Here is a 23,448-nt window from a genome sequence, read left to right on the forward strand (position 1 = left end):
ATGCACAGATTATTGGTGGCCATCTGATTAATGGTGGAACTGGAGGCATTGCTACGTTTCTGTTGGGAGTTTTAGTGTCCAGTTTTTTTTTTTTTTTTTGTATTGCCAGTATAAATCAGTATTAGTGGTTTTAAAAACTCACAGTAATGTCAATTCTAGTGAAAATTATCATTAAAGCATGTACTCCTGTAGATGCACCCCTCAAGGATTAGAAAAAATGAAATACTTTAAGTAATTTTCAGGATTGCCTCATTAGAAGGCATCACTGGAATTTAATAGGGAATAAGACTGCAGCAGGTTGTGTGTTTCATGGACATATTGCCACAGAGCAGCAGCCACCTTTTCACATCTGTACACACTGCTGGAGTATGAAATATTCATCTTTTTGTTATAGCATAGGGAGAAATAGAATAAGCTTATGGGAGTAAATTTACATAGAAACATGCAACCTGGAAATAATTAGTAAAAACCTTGAAACTGAACATTCCCCAACTGACAATCCTTTGCACTTTTAAAAAAAGGGAATACAGTGAAGAGCAATGTTGATGCAATCCACTGAAAGAAATTGTCATTCAGTGCAAATCAATTTCAAATTCTTTCCACCTGAAAACCTCTTTACAGGTTCAGCGATTTGTCAAATAGAGTAGACTGTTGTTGAGATTATGTTTGGCTTGACAATTGCAGAAGGTTAGAGCCAACAGCTCAGATAAGATCCAGATAATGTTCACTATGATTGGTGGAAAAGTGTTCCATCATGGACGACTTTAAACCAAAGGTGCAATTTAAAAGTAAATGGACCCAGAGTCAACCAGGATGAAGCTCAGAGCATGAATTCCTTTACAAACTGCTTCAAAAATCTGATTGCAGGGGGGAGAATTTTCCATTTTCAATGATTTCTTTAAAACCATCGTTTTTTTTAAACTTATTCCTACGAAAAAAAAAAAAAAACCTGGAGTCACACGTTTTGACTCTGCTTTAAACCCACTATACAAGCAGTATGGTAGCTAACAGAGCTCAGTATTTTTGAAGGAGACATGTTAGTGTATCGAGTTAGGTTTTCTTATAGATATATTAATCATAGCTGAGTTACAACAGAGTTTTAGGTCCACTTTACAAACAAAAACATTTTTTTAATTATGACTTTAAAGTCCTACATTTATGAGAAAAGAGTTATTCCTATTAAATATGAGAATAAAGTTGTAAATTTACGCCTATAAAACACGTAAATCTACAAGAAAAAAAGTAATAAATTAACGAGAAAAAACACCAAAGTTGTCTGTTAATAGGAGCCATGCTTGAAGATGAAAGATGTGGAGCGTTTTGTAAAGCTTTATTTAAGCTTCACAAAGAAATTCTGAGTAATGCAGAGTTTCATAGGTAAAATAAAGAACTCAGAGACACGTTTGGGTGTAGAGGTCCGCTATTCTGCCCTTATCATCCACATACCCAAAAATCCATTTGTCACCTTGAGTCATGTAACTGTCATGCGCAAAAGAAACACCAAAGGGGAATGAAAATAGTGTGACATACGTGCCCTCCTCCAAATGAAATGTCTCATTTCAAGACAAAACAACAGAGAAGGAATAGAAATAGTCTGTTACATTAGCATAAAAAAATTTAAAATGCCAAAAACTGGGGGTTTTTTTAGACGAAAGCCTCACACAGATTTGGAGGAGATCTTATCTTTCATGGAGGAAGTGGACAGCTGCAGGGATACTGATGGCTTCCTCAACAGGCTGCAGAGATCCTGCCATCATAAAAGAAAATATTAATAAACTGTAAATAAGACAAATGAGCTTCCAAACATTTGTAATGTTATCAATAAACCTTCAACTTACCTGTTCAATTGAGTTTAGGCGGTTACATCTAGAGATGTTTAGTTCTCAGAGACATGGCCAAAGTAAGAAAAGCTGAAACCCAACCACCTCAACAAAATGCACAAGTTCAAACGTCACGAATGGGCCAAGAAAAACTGTACCTCAAGACAGACTTTTCAAAGGTTTTGTGGACTGATGAGATGAGAGTGACTCTTGATGGACCAAATGGATGGGCGCGTGGTTTGATGAATAGTGGACACAGAGCTGCACTTCGACTTAGACGCCAGCGAAGAGGTGGGGTGTTGATTTGGGCAGGTATTAATAAAAATAAGGTGGACCTTTTTGAGTTGAAAATGGACTCATGATCATCTATCAGACCTACTGCCAATTTTTAGAAGACACTTTCTTTAAGCAATGGTAAAGAAAAGAGACTGCATCTTTCAGGAAGACACTCATTTTTGTGCAAGACAAAGCTCGATCACATGCATCAAAGTACTCCACTGGCTAACACAGGCCGTAACCCTTGTGCTATCCTAGGCACTTTAACATTGGGAGTTGGGTCATCTAGACCCCACTAGACAGTGCGCTGAACTTTTTTTTTTCAATGATTTGTGATCTTCACTGGTGTCCATGGATTACATGAAATCCTCTTCACTTTAATCCACCTTTGTCATGGTAGGGAGAACAGGTCAATGTAAGGGTGGGGTCATAGGATAGCACAAGGGTTAAGGATGAAAAGCTCATGACATGGCTGCCTTCTTCACCTGACTTAAATGTTATTGAGAGCTTTTAGGCCCTTCTTTTTTATTTATTTTTTTAACTTGTCCTGTCCACCAGCTGAGCATGCAGATCAGAGCTGAAGGCCTCTTGTGTTTGACAGATTATACTTTTACAACAGGGGTTTATAGATCTTCAGACAAACAGAGTGTATATTTGCATATACACCCCACACCCCAGAGCTAGGGGTTTGCAGCGAAGCAACCAGGGTGGTCCAGGCAACCAAGAGCCCTACTGTCAGACAAGACCCGCGAGGAACCACCCTCTCATGCACTGGACCTCCACCACGGAGACTGAGGCCAAGACTCAGCATCCCACTGGCCGAGGAGTAGGAACAGGCCGACCCCAGCCACTCCCTGGGGCGGGGGACCCCCCCATTGAGCAGGGTATACATACAGGGTATATATACAAACATACATACATACATACATACATACATGTACATCTCCACCTGAGATGGTGAGGTCCGTAGTCCGTAGTTTAGCCACAGAGAAAGGGTGGTTTGAGCAAGGTGTAAAAGATGCAATTGAAAAAGCCTCTAAAATAGGGATGGGAAACTACAGGCGTTGAGGGTGACATTTCTGCATGACTTCCAACATACCCTGTTCTGGCATGTTCTAATTGGCAGGACACACCTTAACCATGCAATCAGTCATGAGTAGGGCTTGGATTTCTGGAAACCATGCAGACAAACCAGCCTTCGAGGCCGGGAGTTGTCCATCCCTGCTCTAGAAGCAGAGTTAAAATGTCTTCATTTATAAAATCAGGTTCAGTTCATTGCTTTTTTACATAATATTTTGATGGAATCAAGCTGAATGGATGCAAATCTACACAGACATGATGAATATAGGATTGTGCAGCATGAAACTAATGCCTTAGTCACAACTGCCTTTACCTTTGCCTTTACTTTAAACAGCACCTACACAACAGGCATAGATGAAGGGAAAAAACTTTTCAGAAGTGACAAAACACACTCTGGCTCAGTTCAGGTTGTTAAAAAAAAGAAGTTAGCAGTTCCTTTTTTTTTTACTGAAAATAGCAGTAGGCGGGAATTGTCAAGAACTGCTCCGGGGCATGCCTCCATGTAACAACACCAATGTCACTAAAAAGCAGATTCTTACAAAGTTCAGTGAAGCTTGGATGTTTTCAATTGGTTCTGACTCTTCCCCTCAGAGCTACAATCTGCAAGTCTGGATAAAGAGACGAAGCTCAATTAAGCGTAACAAGCTGTCTTCTCAGACAACTGCAAGAGTAGGAATACTGAAGCAGGCAAAAAGTTGAAGAGGTGAAAACATTTGTGTGAATGCAGAAAAAATGTTGTCAAAATTTCCCCACGAGTTGTTTTCAACCTTCTTAATGCATTTGTAAAAACATTATTCTATTTAACTTTACAACTTTAAAACTAAAAAAGTGCTAGCAGAACGGCTTTATTTTATTAGATACTTTTCTAGTTTAGTGTTAGGTTTGCCAAATCAATTTTCAGTTGATCTTTTTTCTCTGTTCTCATCTAGTTTTCCTCTGTGAAAGCTGAAAATAAAAATGTGTACATGTGTGTTACTTTGTCAGAAGCATCAATATTTCTTACTGAAAGCAAAGATTTCAGCAGATTATTGCAAAAACTGCTATCTAGATACAAACAAACCATGACAAAGCATCTTTGATGTGGAACATGAAAAAAATACTGTTTTGTTTTTAAAAAATACATACACAACAATATTCAATTCAATTTTATTTATATTGCTCAATATTATAACAATAGTTGTCTCAATGGGCTTCATACCGGTAATTGTATAAGAACATGAAACTCATAAAATACAATAGGAAATTGCTAAACTAAACCAAGCAGATAAGCTAAACTGGGCAAAGAGCATCTGCCCTTAAACCCTCTAAAGTAAAAATTCCTAAAAAAAAAACAGATTCCGGGAAAGAAAAACGAAACCTCATGGATGTCCACATGAAGGAGGGATCCTCTCCCAGGATGGACAGGCGATGTACCAGAATTCTTGGAGAAGAATTAACTTATCAAGTCAAAGTAACTTTATTGTCAAAATCTACACTGTAGACACATACATAGAAATTGAAATTTCGTTTTCTCTTCATCTTCAGTTAAACGGGGAGACACCTTCAAATTGCACAATAAAACAAACTATAAATAGAGGCATAAATAGTATAAAAAATAACAATGTAAAAATGAGGAGAGAATAAAGTGACTAGAGAATAAAGTGACTGAAGTATAGTTTCTTGTTTAACTCAATTTTTTTTACGGCACTGGAGGACTGGTGGAAGGTGCAGTTAGTGCTGATGAGGTAGGTGACTTGTGTATGTCAGGGATCAGCAGAGCAGGAGGGCAACGGGGCAACAAGAGGGGAGGGGGGCAGGGCTGGGAGAGAGTTCAGCTTCCTGACAGCCTGGAGGAGAAAACTGTCTCTGAGTCTGCTGGTCCTGGCCTGAAGACTGCGTAGTCTTAAGCGTAAGCAGATTCAGAACACTTGGGTAAAAGGCTGCAGGATTTACGTTAAACCATTCAGTCCACCGGACTGGTCCGAGGTTCTGGTTAACAACAACATGAAGGGCTTTCAGAAGAAAAAAGGCGCCTGGGATCAGCGCTATCTCAAAAAGATTTTCAGCAGTTCTGACCTGCAAACACCTTGACTTCAACTTTCAGCGCCGCTAATAACAGCTGCAGAAGGACACGTACCTTAACAATGTCTGCAGACATTACAGCGAAAAGAACTCAAAAACTCTGTTAAAACCAGGACAGCTGTCAATAAGGCAGCAAAAGATGGAATTACCTACCTTGGACAATCGACAGAATGTGCACCCTTTTTTACATTTTATTTCATAGCATTTCCCTATAATTATAATAATAAAATTGCTTAATTAATTATTGAAGATGGTTAAACTGATTGATCTCTATATCACTTCACTTGCCCCAAAAAGTCTTGATATTATTTTTCCTGATATTATTTTAATCATAATCATGATTTTTCTAATGAAAATAATCAGAATATATTTTAGACAACTGTTCTGTGGTATGTTAATACACAAAATTACATGATTATTACGGTAAGTAATTCATCGTTGCCGTGTGATTTATTGACACTCAAGTTTGATGACCTGAAATTGTGTTGGTAAGGCACAGACGTCTGATAAAAGTTATGAACCGGATAATGATAAATCATGTAAAAAAAAGGTTACAGTAGAACAGGGGTGGGATTATAAAAGTTCGCTTGCTTCCACTCCCTTTCAAGCAATCTTTGATTTAATGTCTAATCATCCTAAATTGGCACATCTTTGTATGAACGTATGACTGCTGATTGTATTGTTTTGTGCATTATTTTTGCTTTGATTGCTTGAAATAAACCATTTCAAATCAAATCAAATCAAAAACAATGGCTGAAATTAACCGAGGCACTCCAATTTTTCTCTCTTCCACACATTCACCCACACACTCAATTGAAAGCTAGCAGATGAAATGATCCACTTTTCAATGGCACCTTTTTACCCTTCTCTACACAAAGCTTTACCACATTTTTCTCATTCATAAACAATTACTCAAATTATTTTTTAATCAGCTACTCCTGTAAAATCAGATCCAACCCACTGCCACAGTTGAAGGAACTCCACTCCAGGAGTATAAAAATGAATACGCCTTTTATTGTAATAAAACTGTAAAATTAATTTTACATAATGGCGCACTGCAACTGTATCTGATTTACAAGTTGCTTTTACCCAAGTAAATTCATAGAGCTTTTCTTTTGGTAAATTAAGAAATATTTGTTCTTCAAGGGAACAGTCAACACTGTCTTATTTCCACAAAAAATATTTTTGTTGTATAAGAAAAAATACATAGAATGGATGTCCCTTAACCAATAAGGTTCTAAAAGTATGATTGAGGAAATAGAGTGATGTTTATTTCCAACATTGCTAAATGTAGCTTCTCCAGTACTTTGAAACGGTTCAGCCTGCTCAGTGCTTGAACGGGTTCTTAAAAAATAAATAAAGAAAGTAATAACACAGATTTTTTCCAGAAACATTCAAGTGTGATGAAGCAGCATGATGGAGTAAAGGAGAGTACTTCAATGAGGTTAATTTGCCTATTTACATGACAGTCTGCACTGCAGCTCCTTTTTCTCACACGCGTAAGTAAACACATATTGCACGGTTGGCCTTTTTTCAGTGTTGCACACATCACTCTGATCCATCAGGTCTCTAAACTAGAGTCTATTGCTGAGAGTTTCTGCAAAACTTTGGCCCACCTTTCTGACAGTATTTTGGCTGTTAGCGAAATGCTGACAGCCACGCATGGGTGTTGCACAGCTGCACTGCTTCACTCGTTCTTATCTGAGCCCACTACAAAGCACCACAATCCACGTTTTTATATGGTACTGGCAGCAACGTGGCACAGAGTTTCTTAGTAAAAACTAAGTAGTACATGTTTCATAACAACAAACACCGTGATGTTGACTGAACATTAAGCATTTAATTGCTGTCAGGGGTTTAGAAGGAAAACAAGAGTCAGACACTGAAGGACGTTCATGAATAATTAAATAAATATCATCTTGACAGCATTTTAAATCGATACAAGTATCTCCAAATGAAAAATGTGATATCGCTGAATCGATTTTTCCCTACACCCCTATTATTTAGCTTACATATGATAGAAATATATCACTTCTGACATGTCTTTATCATCACGGCTAGTGAAGATATAGACATTCAATAAAAGGTGTCTTGTGAGCAATACTTTGGTTTGTAGCATTCAAATTCATTCAAATTTCTGCCACGGCATTAGCACTCTACATCATCTATCAAAGAAGGTGTTGGCGTCTTATCCCGGCGTGGCAACCTCCTTACACGTGGGAGCGGCTATGGATGAAGCGATTTTGGGAAATTGCGGTTGGTGATTTTACAGAGGAGCTGTAAACAATTTCGCTAAACACGCTCAACTTTAAATGAGCTGTGAGTAGCTGTGAGACCTCTTGTGGCGCTCGTTGTGTAGCTACTTCTACCAAAAAGCCCATTGCCATGCGGTTGTTGGTCACGTGACTCATTTGATTTGCAAAAAGTGTTTGCAGTTCTTTAAAAAATTAGCACAAAAAAATGGAAAAATGTATAGAAAAAATATCAGGTTTTTTTAAACATAATATGCTTCCATTACCTTACTAAACTTAGCCCTCAGAAACACAAGAGAAAAGTTTATCTTGATGCACCGAGTTAGGATTCCACTGCTTTTTGAAGAAATGATTCGCTTCTGATTCACTGTATTCAATTAAATTTGGCTTTATTCATTGAAACAACCAGAGTGCTCACACCACCAATATTTGCAAAATAATCAACTTTTACTTGATGTTGAGCAATTTTGTATAATAAAGATTATTATTTTTAAAAAGGAAAACGACATTGTTCCACTTAAATAAATGGTTTGAAAATCACACAGAGAAGAAAACTATAAAGAAATACAAATTAGTTTTGATGAATTTTCATTATGTAATTCTCTAAAGAGAAACAAACTCTTTGAAGAATTTCTATTGCAGCAGAGATAAGGAAGCTTCTAAAAGATCTGCTAGAGCTGCAGAATCATCATAGCAATGAGTGAAACATATATGTTTTTTTTTGTTCAGTTTCTTTAATTTTACTGCTGCTGAAGCTGCTTTCTTACAAATAAGTGTAAATATTTGTATGAACTACATACTAAACTTATGCAAGAACTCCTAAAAACCAAAAGCCCAAACCTCTTCAAAAGATGTGGTCAACTTTGTTCCTTCAAAAAAAAAATACAGTTGTAGCGCTCATATAAACAAGAATATGCTCTGTTTGGGAGCCGTGACATCTTAGCTGGCAACAAGCTAAAAAGGAATTCTCTGTTTATCTCTGAGGCAGAATAAATATCCAAGAGATGTGAACAAAAGAGAGACTGAAACTTAAGATCCATGCCTTTCAATTAGAAAAAAAACAGATCATGGATTTTTGACTGTCTCAGACATATACAGAGTGACCCCTCCCCGCTCACGTTCCAAAAAGGAAGTACCCACTGGCTCCAAGAAGCCAAATCCAATAGACTTCTATTGAAAAATACACGTTATTTAGTCATTAAATTTCTCTGAATTTAGAGATTATTTAACTTAATGTTAATTTGTTTAAATTAAACTTAATAACTATTTCTTTTAAAAGGCTGCTAGAAGTTGAAGCTGGGGTAACTATGGTGCACTGGGGTTCTGTCCTCTTTTCTTTTCTACTTCTACGCTTCCTCTCCTCTATTCTTGATCATAATTCATAATTTAGTTCTCCATGCTTCTGTTTGGTACAGTGCGATTCATGTATTGTCCCTCTTTTCCTCTCCCCTCCTGGGGAGTGGGAGTGCTTCCAGACTCCAGTTGGCTCATCCGTGCTCCAGTTCCTGACCGTTTACCTCGCCTTTGCTCCCGCTCCTACACCTGGCTGTGGATCCTGCCTCTGGCTCATCTCTGGCTCGTCTCTGCTCTGTACCTGACCGAGTACCTCGTCTCTGCTCCTGCTCCTACATCTGGCTGTGGTTCCTGTCTCCGGCTTGACTCGCGCCTTTGACTGTCCCCACAACCACGGCTGGATGAAGCTCGTCTGCTGGACTTTTATATATGTAGTTGTAGATTTAGATAAGTTAATTCTTCTCTAAGAGTTCTGGTAAATCGCCTGTCCGTCCTGGGGGAGGATCCCTCCTTCATGTGGGCACCCCTGAGGTTTCTTCGTTTTTTCCGGAATCCGTTTTTTTTGGGAGTTTTTCCTTACCGCGAAGGGGGGTCTAAGGGCAGGGATGCCAGTATAGCATAGTCAGTTTGTTAGTTCATTTTAGTATTTTCCTATTGAACTCTTTGTATTCGTGATCCTTTTAAGTTCATGTTTTACTTCGAAGCCCATCGAGACGACTGTTGTTGTGATTTTGGGCTATACAAATAAAATTGAATTGAATTGAATTGAATGACCATTCTTGCTCTGTCACACTCATTTGGTCTAGTTCTCTTAATAAACAGTCTGTGAGTTTTGCTCAAGTCTACACCCAAATTTTAAAATGTGTTTATCAAGTACTTCTTAGTTCTGTGTTCACCTCTGCTACACCCAAAAACAACACAGTTGTTTGAAAAGACACAAGACACAACAACATGACCCAGCCACGGTTTGCAACTTCCAGAGGAGACTGTTGTCAGTGGCAAGTTAGAAAAGCAATTGTAAGCTGCAGTTGTTACATAAAGAAATTACTTCAGACTTTTTTTTTTCAAAATGCAGCACCTGAATACATCAATAAACATTTGTTTAAGTTTCAGAGAAATTATTTGTATTTGATTTTAGTTTGAGTTTCATTTTAATTCAATTTTTTTAACAAAATATTTCAACTTGCTTAAGGAAAAAGAAATTAAAAGAAAAGGGAAATAAATCGATCCTATCTTATTCTGTCCCTGTTTTTTCTTTTTCTTTTTTTTTAGCAAAAACACTTTTTTTAACACCTAAGCAAGTGCTTTTGGTGGGGACAGATGACGCTCCACTGGCTCTCTTTGATGCAGTCACCCAAAACATCTCATTAGACAGACATAGCTGTTTGTGGTAGATGTAGCATTTTTTATACTTGTCTAATAGGATGTTTCATCGTCTCTGTCATGAACACATGTCAGAGTCAGTCAGGGGACAGATGCTCCACCAATTATTTTTTTGCTCTATTCATGCTTCTACAGGACAAAGCCTGAGTGTGTTCTTTCACTGTCTACTGATCGTATCTGACTGGGAGTTAGACAAAGCATCATGTCCGAAGAGTTCTCAAAGTGTGAGTGTAATGTGTAGAATAAGATGGTCATTACAAATACTGTAGCTTCTACAAAATAACACCTGTTAAATCCTGCCTTCAACTAAATTACACAACATGACATCAAGTGCCTTGAAAGAATATTTTACACGAAATGGAATATGATATATATACCTGAGCTTTGAAAAATTACATAACAGACCACCCAAAGAATGCTAAGGCAGGAGATATCATACATGATGAATTTACCATTTCCAGATTTAGTAACTATTTGTTTACGTGTTATGTGACTTGCTTTCTGTCTTTTTCCAGTTTTTTCGTTCTTTTTTTTTTTTCTTTTTTGCTTAGCCTTAGTTTTCTAACAGAGTGATATATTTGGGTTTTTGATTTCCACAACTGCTTCTCATGTTTCTTCTGTGTACAGCAGGTTTCAGTTGTTCTTTGTCAGTTTCTTGTCATTGTGTTTATTTTTCCTTTGTATTTGTTGTTCATAACATGTGATATAGGGTCTGATAGCCTTCTTTATGTTATCGGTACCTGCACAAACATGCACTTAATACTTTACTAGTCATAATTTTTAATAACATTAATATAACATTATTAATAATATTTATTACAATAAATTTGAGTTTAACCTTATGAATTCTAAATAGATTCCTACTTCATTTGGGCCAAATACGAATTCTTCTCCTAACCCTGCGGCTTCTCCCTACCTCTACATTTACCCCTCCCAGCAGAAAGTTATGGGAAAATAGTGTCTTCAAATTCGGATGACACTACCCCTCCGTGACGTCATGAATAGTCGCTGGTAAGCTACATTAGCTGCCAGCACTCGGAAAATACAACGCTTTTATAATTTTAAAAAGTTGTGCAAAAACAAAATGTCAATACTTACATTTAAATGTAAACTGTGGTTTAGAGCATGTGTGTACATGTGAAGTAATGTGTGGAACGACGTGGAACATCCTCCCAGTGGGGGGAGTTCCAGGTACATTAAGTCTTTTATTTATTTATTTATCAGCCTTATTAGTAACTGGTACAATTAGGTATGTCAGGGCACTCTCCGTAAAGTTTTCTGGTGCCGCACTATGAGGCTTTGCCCCGCCCACCGCAGCAACCATAGACCAGTCAAAACAATTGTTACATGTCAAGTAATGTTGTGGTACCAGTTTGATTTCATTTGCATTCATTGACTGATCCTCTAACCTTATAAAGCTTATAAACCTTACCTGATGGTCCAATTTAGCTTATATCACTCTATATGAACTATTCCATCAAATTAATCATTTGTGGCCTGAATTTAATATTTTGTGCACACAAATTAGTATTTTGTGGCCATAAAGTAGCAATTTATTAGAATTTTCTGGCCACAAATTTGTAGTTCAGTGGCCTATAAATTCTACTGCTAATTTGTGCCCACATAATACAAATTTGTGATAAAAAAATACTAATTCCTGCAAGCAGAATGCTAAATTGTGAATACAAAATACTCATTTGTGCCCCAAAAATACAAATTTTTGACCAAACAAATAAATACCTGCAAATAAAATACAAATTCCTGCAAACAAAATACTAAATTGTGCCAGAAAAATAAAAATTTGTGCCAGAAAAATACAAATTTTTGACCAAATAATATTAATTCCTGCAAACAAAATACTAATTCCTGCAAACAAAATACTAAATAGTGACTACAAAATGCTAATGTTGCCCCAAAAATACTAATTTTTGACCAAATAGTAATTCCTACAAACAAAATAATAAATACTAATAAAAATACTAATTTGTGCCTAAAAATTAAAATTTTGACCACAAAATACTTAAGTGGGACTACAATTTGCAAATGTTGACCACAAATACTAAATTAGGACTACAATATGTAAATATGTGACCACATAATACTAATTCCGAATTCATTCCCTACCCCTCTGTCTCCTCCCTATCGCTACATTTGCAGGGACATTTAGAGCTGTAGTGGTGTACAAACTTGTTATTTTGAGGGGAAGTAGAAGTAACTTAGAGCTTTCTATCCCTCTGCCTGGAGGATGATCTGCGCTGTGCCAAGACAAAGAGAAACACATTACTTCACCTGGGTGTGCTCTGTAGCATAGAAGTTTGCATTTAAATGTCAGTACATTTAAAGTAAATGACTTCAATAATAGTATTAAATAATAGTAAATGACTTTTTAAAGTTATAAAACATTGTTGCTATGTGTTTTCCGAGTGCTGGCAGCTGCGTGCCAATGTAGCTGTGGGCTACATTGGCACGCAATGATGACGTCATCGAGGGGTAACGTCCAAATTTGTAGACACTGCTTCAGTCCGAATTTCTTCCTTATATATAGTGCACTATATAGTGCATTCACCATTTTGTAGAACTGTCCAAATCTATAATTCCAATTTCGAGTGCCCTGGAAATTTCCCAGAATTCTGACCTCAACCAACTCAAACATACACTCACTTGTTGCTCCATGTCATTGAAATGACTAAAACTTTTAACTACAACACTCTGACTGAACACACATACTAATGCAAAACATCGTACATATTTCAATAGAGGCCTATATGCATGTTTTTTCTTCACGACATTTTTAAAAGAAAAAAATAATAGAGTAATTATTTATTGTTTACCACAATTTTAAATTCTTACTCTTCTGCTGTTCATTAAAAAAACAACAACAAACAAAACAATTATGATTTGAACAGAGTTGATTTCTTAAAAAATGTTCTAGTTGTAAATAAATGACCATGACTAGAAATAAACATCACGGCTTTGATGAAAAGTCAATGCTTTAAAGAAAGCGTGTGTTCATAAAAAGGTTCAGACATTAGAAGTATTTTTGTTAAAATAACTTTGCATTTCTATAATGTTATAAAACCTAACTAAAACAACACTTATGATAATTACTAGTGTTTTGTTTTCGCAATAAAATAATCAGCTGAAACTTTTTTTTTTAAAGAAATAACTGATTTGCTTTCAAATACATACATCTCTTTTTTTTCCCAGAGAAATGTTTGGCTAGTAGAAATCTAATTTGGCTGGTAGACTTTGGATGTTACCATCTCCTCTTGCTAAGCATCAAATAAGTTAATTTAGAGAGTAACTTATAGCCACAATATACCATTTTAAATTTTTGAATGTCATGTCCAGGGCTCCGTAGAATTAGAAGTAAAGTACAATGTGTCACCTGCTGTTCGTAAAACAAACACTTTTTTCCCCCAAGTTCACATTGTAAAATGGAAGGATGTGAAAATGTCTGTTTTATCTATTTAGTATTTTCTTTAATGGTTTATGAGTGTGGTGGGGTTTTTGCAGTGCATATTGGCATTTTTTTTATTCCCTGTTCAACACTAGGAGTATTGATTGTAAATATTCGGTTAAAAATCAGATGCGATGTTTCCGTAAGGTTTATATGCGTGGGAACCGCTGTTTCCAGTCAGTCGTGGCTTCGCTGTGGAAGTGGGTTGAGGGCGTGTCGCGGGTCGGGGGAGGGGGCTCGTCTTGTGGCGTCTGTCAGCTCAGAGACGAACCTCACGAGCTGTGTGCACTTCACCCGCTCCGCCTGATTCCTTCCTCACCTCGAGTACAACTTTTAACTTCCCCCTGATGAAATCCCCCAAAGAGGAGAATGGTATGTATGTTTCACACATTTGTCTGTCTGTGTTTTTTTCTTTTGATATTCATGCACAAACGCTGGATCCCGGGGGTTCTGTGTTGCGATCGCTCTCTGGGCATGTTAAACTAACATTTCAGGTAATACACAATGCAAAAAGGCTTACATTGAAAAATACATTTTGCCCATTCACTTTTTTTGTGGTGAGTTATCAGGACAGAAACCGGAAAGGAAAGTGAATGGACACCCTGTTTTTTTTTTTTTTTTAATCCTCCATCTTCCCCAGGGATTTTTTCCTAATAACAGCAAATGTCATTAAGTCATAAACGTTCCCACAGCTAGCCTACAAGCAGCTGTATCTTTAAATCTTTAGTAGCAATTTTCCTATATTAATTGTACCAGCATCAATGTTTTTTATTTTTGGATCCAGATATTACTTTAATATATTTTTGGGGTCTTCATTGAATGAAATCAAGACTGTAAGAACCATTATGTTCAATACAAATATTAAACCAGAATCTCTGGGGGGAAAAAACAAAACATTTTTAATTATATTTGACTTGGAAAAATTGGACCAGCAAAAAAAACACCAATGATAAAATGTTAAAGCAGTGGACACCGATCAACTGAAATGAATAAGTAGATAGAAAATATGGGAAGATGATAGAGGAGATGAGTAACAATTGCAATGGAAAATGGACTGAAGGTGAGGAGAGAGGTGGAAAAGATAAAAAAAATGGAGGTTGTTGGAGGTGAAATAGAGGTAAGGAACACTGTGAGTACATCAAATGTGCAAGAAAAAAGCAATTCTACTATTTCATGTAGTGATTCAGCAACCTTTCACGCATTCCTGTTGCTGAAGTTTTATTAGAAAAAATTAAACGAATCCCTCTTTCCTTTCCATCTTTCCCTCTGTTGCTTTGAAGGGAGGGTGGCTTTTAATTTAATTGCTTTACATCCACTTTGTAGCTTTTAAAGCATTTTAGTCCCATTTTCATTCTCTGATCCACTTGGCATGAACTGCGTGGTTTTGGATGGTTGTGTGGGTTGAGAAGCAGCTGGTAAAGCTGTATTATGGAAGTAAAATTCAGCAGGTGTACTTGCTCTAAAAGGCTCTACTGCACTCATTTCTAAATATATGCTACCTGTGAAGCTAGGACAAACCGTGCATGTGACACATGTTCAATAATGTGCTAAACAAGTTTTCTACTGTTTACTATCTACCACCTACACTTGGAAAACATTTGGTGTGAAATGTGAAATCGGTGCAAATCTTGCAAATCTTGCTTCAGACTTTTTGTACTACAAATCTACATTTATTTAATTCTGCCCCCCCCCCCAACACTCCATGATGTGGTTAAATTAGTACCAATGAGTGTTTTGGAAATATAGGCAGAGTTGAATACATTTTTCTTCTTCTGGATTTGCCTTCCCACACTTGGGCACGGACGAAAAGCTACTGCAGACATTGATCAGGCTCTGGCCAATTTGTCAGCTTCTGTCAGTCTTTGCAGTGAAAAATGTGGGGCCAGCTATGCCGCTGTGATGAAGACAGGACCAGTAGAACAGAACTCTGGAAATCCATTAATTGAACAGGAGCAGAGGAAGTGGACTGCCTTGGGGAAATAAAGCAGGTGACAGCCAATTTGTAGATCATGTATCTATCTTACCCTTTTACTCTGTTGTTGTTCCTGAGAGTGGCTTTAAAAAATACCAAACCTGCCACCGATCAGACACATTATAACAATACGGTTCTCCCCCAAGGAAGATCAATATGACAAATGAACACACACACACTTAGAAGCAACTACATTAAATTGACTGACAACTAAAATGAATAACTTTGATCATCTCTTCTAAATGCAGTGTTCTGCTGCTTTCTATTGGGTTGGCAGGAGGATACAGTTTCTGCAGCTATAACACGTCCCTGTGAAAGTCTGTAGGGACAATTTGACCTACAGCTCTTCTTTTGACTTGCTTTGTAAATTTCTCAAGAAGACTTATGGTCCCAGTTTTTGCTACATACTTATTTGGTAAATAGGGACCCAAATATGAAAAAAACCTACAGTAAATGTCCAGAGGATTCTGTGTGGTGGATGACATAATACTTAACCAAAGGCATGGACTTTTCTACAGCTCCCAAAAGTCTCGTTTTTTGACTATTAAAACAAATGAGTTTTAAAAACCCTTAAAAGTGATAATAATAATAGCAGAAAACATGAAATCATTCAACATGACCTAACACTGTGACAAGGGATGGTTGCATTTGAAGCTATGAACACATCAGGCATGTGACACATTCAGGGATGCGCTAAACGTGCTTTATTAAATGCGTATTTAAATGCATGTAAAATATCAAAGAGGTGCAAATCTTGTAACTTTTCCTCCAGGCTTTTTATTCACAGTTTTATTTGAATATTATCATATAAATCCGGCCGGACACAAACTGCAATTATTAAAGGGCATGTTTCAGGAGTTTTTAGTTTAAAGAGGTGCAGTCAGAAAAAATTCTTGAAGTTAAGGTCCAGAAATAAAATTATGTCTAAATTTTCAGGTTCATATATTCTTAAGTAGCCAAGGATTGGTGGCATATTTGCATGTAATTAATATCTAACTCATACTTCAAATCAATTCAGTACAATTGAAAACTTTTGACAGTATTTCATGTCACTTAACATAAAACACATGAAACTGTTCGCCACACCCACACAATAAGAAAACTACCAGGACAACTGCCGACATCACCAAGAAAACTAGATGAAAGGAACACCTCCCCATTGAACAAATGTTTGACATTTTTCAGTCTATGAGGGTTGCATTTCCAAGCTGAAAATTCCTGTTTAATTCAGCCTTTCTGTAGGAATAAAAATTCCTAAATGACCCTTTTACAAGTTTCCTCCTTTCAGGAACTTCTTCAGCATGTTGGCAACTTTATTGATTGAATCTTCATTCTCTGTAATTCAATTCACTTCAATTTTATTTGTATAGCCCAACAGTTGTCTCGATGGGCTTTGTGCATATAAATGTAGGGTAAAACAGAAAATCAAAAGGATCATGAATACACACAATTCAATAGAAAGATTCTAAACTGAACTAACTAATCTAAAACGTTAATTTGTCTAATACGCGTTAAGGAAAAACTCCTAAAAAAAAACGGATTCCGGAAAAAATGAAGAAACCTCAGGGGTGTCCATATGAAGGAGGGATTCTCCCCCAGGATGGACAGGCGATGCCAGAACTCATGTAGAAGATTTAACTTATCTAACCCTACAACTACACATATAAAGTCCAACAGATGAGCTTCATCCAGATGGAGTCAGGGGGACGACTGACGCAGGATCAACAGCCAAGTGCAGGAGCAGTAGTAGAGACAAGGTACACGGCCAGGCACAGAAGCACGACGAGCCAGAGGCAGGATCCACAGGCAAGTGTAGGAGAAGTAATAAAGGCGAACAAGTTTTGAGGCTGGTTTAAACATTTTCCCTTAATGTGAGTGTGGAGGCTAATAACCGGACGCTAACTTTAGCCGTGTCCAACTTTTAAGGTGTGACAGATAGATAACCCAAAATAAACAACACAACCGTTGTTAAAGTAGTACCTTCTAAATATATTAGAAGAATGAATCCATCATGTCTACATCTTTATTATTGTAAGGTTATGTGAAACATTTGAGTCAGTCGCCACTTGGTACATGGAAACAACTGTCTCCATAAATCCATACTCCTGGTTTTGTCTGTAAATAGCAGCTTTATGTTTCTTTGAAGTTGAAGGCTCTTCATCAGTTTCCTCACTGGCTCTTTTCTCCCAAAAGAAAGTTTCCAAACACGTCTTTTTGTTTGGCTTTTGTTAACTTTTAGCTTTGGGCTTATAACTTAGCTAGTGCTCCAAGCAAGCTGCTCCTTCATTCATGCGACGCAGCAAGACAGGCGGATGTGGTGAACAGAATCCGGTAGTTTTCCAAAACAAAACTTCCTTCTGAATCAGAAAATAAAAAAGCGGGAAAAAATCAAAGTTGGCATATGCGTTTGGGTTTCGGAACACTGCAGTAGATGGATGGAAGAATAAACCTGAGACTACCAGTCTTATTAAGAGAAGGTTTGTCCTTCTTGACAAAGATGGCTTCTTTCACTCCTCGCTCTAGTTGTTCAGTGTTCAGTGTTCTGAAAACCCAAAGTTTGTTGATTAAAATATAATTTTAACATTTTTCTTCTCATATTTAAACTGTAGTATAAGAAAAATAAGCACCAAAATTGTTAATATTGACTTACATTTACTTTTAAATGAAGTCCACTCCTTTTTAAGTGACGTCTTTGGCGGTGCCTTTTTATGACAGAGTTTTAGGGCCAGTTTGCAAACAATTTGTTTGTTTTTTTATTTCAACTTTTAAATCATACATTTACGAGAAAATCACTGTTAAACTACGAGATCTTAAGTCGTAAATTTATGAGAAAAAATCTCGTACATTTACGAAAAAAAGTCATAGATTAACGAGGAAAAACACCAAAGTTGTCTGTTTATCGGAGCCTAGCGTGAAGATGAAAGATGTGGAGAATTTTGTGAAGCTTCATTTCCAAATAGATTTCAGAAACAAAGAAATTCTGAACCTTTTCGCGACCTAAAATCAAATTATTGTCAGTGTAGCTGGCTTTCCGGGTTTGGTGTCGGTAAAGCAGAGTTTCAAATGTAAAATAAGATCAACATATACCACGATGAATATTTTCAGTTATTCTCTGAAAAACAGGATTTTATTACTTGTGTTTCTCTTACTTTTTTTATTGACCTTTAACTGAATAGTTACAAACAAGAAAAATACATTTTAGTGCAGCAAAATAAAACAAAAAATGAGAACAGCTGTGGCTGACTTCTACGCCTTCAAATATTTTTTCAAAAATCAAATTTTTTAAACTGAATTTGCCAAAGAAACTTGTTTTATAAAACATTTTTTAAAGTGAACAATAGTTTCAAGTTTCTGAGTAGAAAAACAGATTCAACGTTTGCAAATCAATATAAAGTGTCTAAACTAAACATCTGGGTTGGACAAAACTTTTTAAGGCATGAGCCATGAATAAAGTAAACATAAAAGGGCACATCGTAGAGGTAAATCTTCTTCTCTTTCTGCTTTTCCCATCAGGGGTCGCCACAGCGAATCATCCTTTTCCAGCATATAAGCATACAGCATATAAGATACACACAAGAACATATTTTTCCTACAGAGAACATTTATTTTATAGACATGGATAGAACACTCTTCTTGTGTATAAATTATTCATATACTGTAAACAAATTAAAGTAGATGTGTTCAGCACACATTTTGACCCTCAGTAACTATTTCTGGTATTTTTCTGACTTCAAATTCTGGTGCTTTAACCAGTGTTATTATTATTTTCACAGACAACATTTGATAACATTAATGCATTTTATTTAAAGTGCCTTTCTTGCCACTCAAGGACACTGTACACTACAGAAATTACAATGAATAAATAAAATCAACACAATAAAAGCACAATAAAATCAGCCAAGGGATGGATAGGCAATCATAGAAGAAAGACAGATTTAAATAGGTGAGTTTTGAGTCTGGATTTAAAGATAGGTAGTGAGTCAATGATACGGAGGTCCAGAGGGGGAGAGTTCCATAGTTGAGGGGCCGAGTGACTGAAGGCTTTGCTCCCCATGGTGACCAGTCGGATGGGGGGTACAGAGAGCTGCAGGGATGAGGAAGACCGGAGAGAGCGGAAGGGAGTGTAGATATAGAGAAGATCGGATAAACAAGGTGGAGCCAGAATATGGAGAGCTATTAGGTTAAAGGAAGAAGTTTAAATTGTATTCTGAATTTGATTGGGAGACAGTGGAGTTGCTGAAGGACGGGGGTGATGTGATGAAACGGTGGAGTTCTGGAAACAATGCAAGGACCTGAATTTTGGACCAGTTGGAGTTTATTGAGAGCTTTTTGGGGTAAACCAAAGAGAAGAGAATTACAGTAATCAAGGCGTGAAATAACTTATTTATGAACTGAAATGGAAGTGAAGTGGATAGTGAGGGAGGGGCGAAGACGATTTATATTGCGCAGCTGAAAATAGGCAGATCGAGTAATTTTGTTAATGTGGGGTTCAAAGGAGAGAGAACTATCAAGAATGACACCCAGGCTCTTTACCTGAGGGGAGGGGGAAACTGAAGCAGAGTCAATGGAGAGCGTGAAGTTTGGAACTTTTGAAAAGGTGGATTTAGAGGCAACAAGTAATAGTTCTGTTTTATCACTATTAAGTTTAAGGAAGGTTTGAGTGAACCAGTTTTTAATTTGATCAAACAGGAGGTGAGGGAGGAGGGTGGGAGAGAGGAATTGGGTTAGAGCTGGGTGTCATCAGCACAACAATGAAAGTTGATATTGAATTTACGGAAGATGTTACCAAATGGAAGGAGGTAAGTGATAAATAAGAGATGACTGTGATGAGGCTGGGTGTTTCACAGATCCAGGCAGTCGTGTGCCACTTGCAACTGGTTTATTTTTCTCCACAATTCCCCAAATGCAATAATCCTCAGTGAAATTATTTTACATATGTTCAACAGCATTACACAGGAGAGGAGCACATTCCTGTCTTCCTTCATTGCCCTCCTGCGACAACTAACCTCTCCCTCTTATATACTGTAAGCCCCTCCCATTAGGCTGACTTCTCAATATTCCTCTGATTAGGTTTTTTCTTGTAATTCTGGCCATTTCTGCCAACCATGTACAAAGAAAATAAAATAAAAAACACAGAATAATTCCAAACCATTTAGGAATAAATCCCTCCATCCCAAATACTACAAACAATAATAAATAATATTTACATGAATAATTTTTTTCCCCCCACATTTGTGTGATCACGTCATTTCCGTCCACTGCTCCCGGTCGCGTCTTACCAGCTGAATAGGCGACGCCTTCGTTTGAAATTCGCGGTTCTTAACGGCTCCCGGTAAAGCGCATTGAGTGTGCACCCTCAACACAACCCACCCAAGGAGCGCCCGCCTCGTGACACAGAGTCTGAAAATGCGGTGAGAGGTTAAAATGCGTGGAATGAACTGCGTGGGTATGCTTGTGTGTGTGTGTGTGTGTGTGTGTGCGCAGGTGGCTGCATCTATAGGTGCTCCATCACATCACCCTCCTCCTCTTCCAGGTTGACACTGTATGGCAACCGTGAGAGATAGTCAGCCACCACGTTGGTCCTTCTGGGCCAATGTCTGATGGTAAATTTGTATGGTTGAAGTGCGAGATACCAACGGGTCAGTCGATTGTTGTGGTCCTTCATTGAATGTATCCAGGTGAGGGCAAGATGATCAGTCTCCAAATCCAAATCTCTTCCAAGGAGTAAGTAATCTTTAGTAAGTAATCTTTATTTATATAAAATGCATGGAATGAACTGCGTGGGTATGCTTGTGTGTGTTTGTGTGTGCGCAGGTGGCTGCATCTATTGGCGCTCCGTCACAAGGACCAAGAACAGAGTCTTGGGGAACACTGGAAGAAAGATATGATGAATGAAAATTGAAGGATTTTAGCTGAATGAACTGTGTACGGCCTGAGAAATAAGAATGGAGAAAAGTCGTTAGTTATTTTCAGAAGAGCATTTTCAGTGTTGCGGGTGGGACGGAAACCAGATTGAAAGATTTCAAAAAGACTATTGTGTTCCAGAGGCTGGTGGAGATGAGAGGCTACTATTTTATCGAGTATTTTTGAAATAAAGGGCAAATTGAAGATAGTTCGAAAGTTGCTAAGGATGGTGGGATCTGAACCAGGTTTTTTTTAGAATTGGTTTCACAGCTGCATTTTTGATAAGTGAAGGGACAATACCAGACGTTAGTGAAGAATAAATAATGGCTGAAATAAGGGGAAAATTCATAAAAATAATTCTTTTAGGCCTAAAATTAGTTTTCAAATACTTACATTTATTTTCACTTACTCCCATGTTATTTTCAAAAACAAAAAATAAAAACCATGTTTGGCCTTACTTTTTAAGTCCATGCGATCCTTCTCCACAAAAAGCTCTATGATCTGTTGTAAAAGTCTTCCTAATTTTCCTTTAGCTTAATGAGTATTTTCCTGTCAATGGAGGTAATGGCCAATGAACAAATATGTCCTTGCTCCAGCACAGGCTCTCTGTTCCTCCTCTGCCGGTTTCTCGTGTATTTGAACAGGAAATTCATAAATTCGCTACTTTTTTTTTTTTTAACCAAAGAAACACTGAAATGCCAAACAGAAAAAAGTAATCATAGAAAAGACATGTCTAAAAATTCATTTGATTTTTATTTTACATTTTAAATAATTATATGAATTTTGTTTCATTCATGTATTTTTACGCTATACTTTGCAGCCTCCCCTGCCTCCCAGTCAGATAGGGGAGGCAGTCAGGCACGTCACTGGTGCACACATGCATTTCGAGTTGGAGTTTTAATGTGAAGAACTGTCCTGATGTTCCCTCACTTCTTAATTTTCCTTACAACGGTGTAAACCAGGGCCACTACTTTCCAAATTGAAAAGCCAGATTTTCAGATGCCAAATATAATTGGGTACAATTACATGAAAGGGTGGTAAAACAGGGTAAACCATAAATCTGAACCTTTTTTATTAAGTTAAAGGGCCTGTACCAAGCTATTCTTTTGCCTTTTATAGTAAATGATGTCTATGTATATGACAATATATTACCCTTTGCATAAAAAAGAACAATTTTTTTTTTAAATATTTAAATAGTGCCCGCAGAATAATGCTCCTGCCCTGAAATTTTTCCATGGAAGTGCTGTTTTGATTATATACTGCCAACAGCAACATTAAGAAACTCAAAAATGCAGCTTTGAATGACTCAAACTACACTGAAGTAGGAGTCAAAATTGATCTGTTTTTTGTCCCCATTACACGCTGCAGAGTTTTACAGTGACCCACTTGTAGTGAACATGTAGTGCATTTTTTGTAATTTATATATTAAGCAGATGTGTTTTTCCAAAGTGACCAACAAAGGTACTATAGTCAAAGAAATGTTTGGTTAAATGTGTTGCCTGAGGACAATGGCTGTCAAGCCTAGAATTTGACCCCCAAGCAAATGTGTAGATGTTTAATATCAAGTTTTCCTTGTGTTGTTGTTTTTTTTGTTTTTATGCAAAGTTGAAGCTCATAGAGATTATTCAGTTTGAGGTTTTGCAAACAACAATCCTTAGTTTCTTTTCTGGGTGCTGTTTCAAAAAAAAACCTGCAACTCTTCATTTGGTAATCATTTTTGGTGGTTCCATATTATCAAAATTTGATTTTCCTGTATTTGCATCTTTCCCTTCACAAAAATTGCTCTTGGGACTTTGGGCTATTGCAAGGCTAGATGTTCCTGCCACAAAAAAAAAAAAAAAATATATATAACCCACATTATTTCCATTTTATTTATAATCTGTTTTTGAAGGAAGTTTTATTTTGGAAACCTATTCTCCCCACCACATCCAACTCTTTTTTGACGCA

At 37.1% G+C, this 23,448-nt stretch overlaps 1 protein-coding gene across 2 annotated transcripts in view; it reads left to right on the top strand.

Moving 5' to 3' along the window:
- Nucleotides 1-13,434: 13,434 nt before the first annotated feature.
- The window catches only part of sst3b (somatostatin receptor 3b), a 63,689-nt gene continuing 53,675 nt past the window's right edge, over nucleotides 13,435-23,448 (top strand). The window contains exon 1 of one of the 2 annotated variants that reach the window (XM_078950215.1): nucleotides 13,435-13,997. The gene's annotated coding sequence lies outside the window, so the exon portion shown is untranslated. The remainder of the gene's footprint in view (nucleotides 13,998-23,448) is intronic. The other variant, XM_004066117.5, reaches the window with a different exon arrangement.

Source organism: Oryzias latipes, chromosome 1, assembly GCF_053564925.1.
Source record: "Oryzias latipes strain Hd-rR chromosome 1, Olatipes_Hd-rR_3.1".
NCBI classification, from domain to species: Eukaryota; Metazoa; Chordata; class Actinopteri; order Beloniformes; family Adrianichthyidae; genus Oryzias; species Oryzias latipes.